Below are 4508 nucleotides of genomic sequence, written 5' to 3'. Positions count from 1 at the left end.
AACAAGTGACCCGATAACATTGGTAAAAGAACGATTCTTCACCTGTTGACACAGTACGCCAATTTTCATGGAGAAGCAGTTCATTTTCAGCATTGGCAACCGAAGGATCAGCCAAGGTGCGGACTTGAGCAGCCGCTAGAGCCTCAAAAGCCTCATCTACTCGTTTCTTGATATCAGAATAATTACTCTTACTGAAATCTCTGATGACTTTCTTGAGTGATCTGAATTTTCTAGCGACACAAAACATAGCTGAACCTGAGATATTATAAGAGGAGCAGTGATGGACGACTACAGGAAAAAAGTCTTCACTTTGGAGAAGGTAATTGAAGAAGCGAAAGGGTTTTTTCTGCCTTGGAGCACCAGACTGAAGCGAGAGAGACATGGACGCATGATCTAAGTAGGCGGGTTCACCAAGCACTGCCATCAAGAGGGGAAACTTCAACATCCATTCCTCATTTACTAATACCCTGTGAAGCTTCTTTGCAATAGGCCTTAAGTCTTCTTTTGTCCCACCAAGTGTGAGAGCTGACTGGTGGAGAGAATCAGCAAACCGATGAGTAGGTAGATCAACATTAGGGCTAGTGGATGCCGATTTTTCAGAAGGTTGAAGAACCTGATTAAAGTCACCATGAACGGTCCAAGGTTTACCCATGAGACGCTGATCTGAGGATAACAGAACAAGATCATTCCAAAATTACCTTCTAACCGATTCATCCGTAGAAGTATACACAAAACTAACAATGATCGAGAGGAAAAGTTAGGCAAGTGAACTTCACAAGAAACCACCTGAAGAGACTTGTACAATACATCCACTTTGACATTGGGGTGCCAAATTTTAATCTAAATCTTTCCTTAATCCGAGAATGCGTAGTTACTGTCAAACAACCAACCTGGCAAAAGCGCATTCGTAAACTTCTGTTATTTTCTTTGCTGAACATAGGTCTCAAGAAAGCTTCCAAAAAGAAAATCATTACTCCGAATCAATTTTTTAAAGTCGCTACAATGCGATAATTTATTAAAACCATGCACGTTCAACAAAAAATTATTCATGTACACATAAACAAATTTTAGTTTTTTTTGGGCCTTTGCCCCCTCTAGATCTTCACTTAGTCTTGACTGGGATGTAATTCCCTTCCTTTACCTCTGAGTCAGATGACGAGATATCAGAAGAATTTGATTCAACTTCATAAGGAGATGTGGTCCCAATTGCCTTACTAGATTCAGCAAAGTGAGTGTGAGCTGTCCTCGAGAAGAGCTTTAAACAAGGATCAATAGGCACCACACGGCAAGGAAATTGCTTTGCCCTTGGCACCATACTGGTTTGTAGGGTTAGGTTTTGACTTAGAGCGAGAGGTTCTACCATGAACAGGTTCATAGTGCTGCATATCTCTTCCTTTCGTGTGTGAAGACCATCTTGGGCATGAATAATCTGTGTGGGATCCCTTTCAGGTTATAGGAGCAGGAGGGCAACGCTTGATGGTGTGACCAATCTCTTTAGAGTGAGCAGACAGTGGAGGCATCCAAGGGCTGGAGACTGCTACGCGAGCGATGTCACGAGAATCAAATTGCACATTTACCGCTTATGGGAGTGGCTGCCTAGGGTCGATAATAGTTAGTACCTTAGCCACTTCCAACACTTCCAAGTTGATTTTATTTTCAGTCGCTAGGTGGAGGTATTTGCGATCACCCACTAAGCCTGTGATATGCTCTAAGCTGTCTTCGTTGAAGAACTGAAACGGAACATTGCGGAGCTCGAGCCAGATTGGGGCAGCGGTGAGGGCTGGCCTTTCATGGAATGTTTCCTGATTCCCATTTTGCAACGTACATTGTCAGGCCTTCAAATTGCCAGAGACGTTGTTTAATGACTCGATAACAAATGGATGGGTTGGGGATGCGGAAGAGAAAAGAATTGCCTTCAAACTTTGCGACCATGATATCCCAAAACTGTTTGCTCCATATACCATTGGCAATGCTATGGATCAGAGCTTTTGCTGGGGTGGGGGGGGGGGGTTCTGAGTAAAACTGACTGATGACTCCCAGTCCTTCTTGTTCTTCTTGATGACCGTATTTCAGATTTTTATACACAGTTCACAAGATGGGAGTGTGAAAGGATCGCATTTCTTCTCCAATTCTCACCTATCCCTTTGAAAAGCCCTACCCATTCATCTTTCGGTTTAGCTTCAGTAGAATGGAGATGTCGGTGGGGTTCTTGGCTGGAAAGAGTTGAGCTTGAATTTTTGTGTTCACCGCATCGGTGGCTTACACAGGCTTGACAGTTGGTGTCTCAGGTGTGACCCCAACCGGAGATTTCAATGGAAAATTTGGACTTTCTCCGGTGTCCGTTGACGTAAGGTCAATGGCGACTGATTCGAGCTGCTTTGTAGAATTAGTCTTCAATTGCAGATCTGGAATAGGAGGTGAGACTGAGCCAGCTTCATCAGCGGCTTCATGTCGATTTGCACTATAAATTTCTATTGCAGATCTGGAATGATGGGTGGGATCGAGCCAGCTTCGTCAGCCGCTTCAAGGTCGCAGCAAATCGGGGCAGAGGTAGTAGGATGCTTAGAAGTCGCATGCTTGCTAGTGATGGAAGATTGAGTTGAGGATGAGGAAGGAGATGCGACGGCCGCACTTCGGGAGACAGTCTGCTTGGGCTTTTTCTTCTTGGTCATGATGAAAGGGAGAGCTGACGGCGGGATGTGAGCAGGGTTCCAACATCTTAAAAGACGTCAGAGGTGTGCGGCGAAAGAACTCACTGTTAACGGTAACAAAACCGCCAAGAGAGAGATATTGTTTGTTCAAATGAAAATTATATCATATTCTATGTGGAAGAAAATAAATGAAAAGAGACATGTGGCTACACCTACTAATAGCAGCATGACTTGCAAAAAGAGTGAATCGATTAATTTGGGATCAATACTTAGCTTTCCGTCAACAAAGAAACTTTAAATTTGCTGGAGGACTTTTTTGTGGCTTACCACAAAATAACACACTTTTTCTTACTAATAATTGTTTCATAGTATTTTTTTAAACTGTCGTACTAGATGTTAAAATGGTATATTCTTTTGAATAAATTTTATATATATTAAAAAAAATTATATCAATAACTCAAAAATGCATTTTCTATATCATATCTGAATCTGGGGTAGTGATATGCAGAATATATTAAATTGTACTCGATCTTGAAAAAGTAAAATCATTTTTACAACATAGGACGCAAGTTACATCAGGCGGCCACATTCGTTTATATTGGGTTAACAAAAATTCCATCTTTTTCTGTTTATCGAATCTTGTTACTCTAAAAGTATTCCACAAGTTACATTATTAAAGTAGATATACACCTACCTATATTTTATTGATAAGATTCGAAGATTTGGTTTTAGGAACCATCCAACTTAAAATCTGAGAGTATACATGAAAAAAACATAATTTTGGGCACAAGCTCTTTTCGCAAGGCGATCGATTAGGATATTCATAGAACGAGGAATAAAGGATATGAATCAGTAAGTAAAAACCCAGTGAATGAGAGAAATATCATCAATTTCAGCCTTAGAAATGATGATTTTCTTTTTCTTTGAGTAGGTTGACTAGTTGGAGAGAGTAAAATTCAAAGGTCATTCAGAACTGGTAACCATATCACCAATTTTAAAATTTACCACCATCACCATGTATTGTTAGGTTTTAAGCCAACTTATGTACCTGAATTCTCAACATTTTTTTATCCAAAAAACTCAAAAGAAGACAACACATATACATGTAAGTATGCAATGTACGTCCTCTTGGATTTAAACAAACATCATAGTTTTATAATCTTTGAAAGTCTGCTAAATTTACGCTGACGATTATTTAATGCAACACGATCTTGACCGTTTAAAACTCACAAATAAAATAATGATCTAAATGTGTATTTGTCTAAAAACAAATGTACACATGACTGCTAACAAATAACCTACACTATTGTCTTTATTCCAGTGGAGGTCGAAGTTTTCGTCAATTAGTAGTTATGTGCTATGAGTGGTTGAAAACATGGCTTACGACAAATCAAATCATACAATTTAAATTAAATCACAAGGGGGCATATCTCAGGTTCATGAACTTCATGTATTACGTCACGAATCAGCATATTTATAAAATTTAATATGTAATTCTATATGTATAAAGCACGACGGCTATATTGAATACTGGGAATTTCCTTTTCCGATATATTCGGTTCGCTTGAAATAGATATGATGCAAAGGTGTAAATATGTCATTTTGAATTGGTTGAATGATGGGTAAAATGGAAAAAAATATGCAAATCAAGAGAAGAGGGAGGGATATGATTTAGGATGATCCATGAATTCAATCTTGCTTTACTAGGTAAACAGTTATGGCGATTAATACAGTTCTCGGATTCCTTAGTGGCAGGAGTTCTAAAAGGAAAATACTTCACATGCAGCACGCCCTTACGGCTGAACACAACTGTTAGGCCTTCATATGGCTAGACGAGTATTATGGCAGCAAAGCCAT

Source organism: Brassica napus, chromosome C4 (genome assembly GCF_020379485.1).
Source record: "Brassica napus cultivar Da-Ae chromosome C4, Da-Ae, whole genome shotgun sequence".
Classification (NCBI taxonomy): Eukaryota; Viridiplantae; Streptophyta; class Magnoliopsida; order Brassicales; family Brassicaceae; genus Brassica; species Brassica napus.
Note: the sequence above shows the minus strand (reverse complement) of the source record.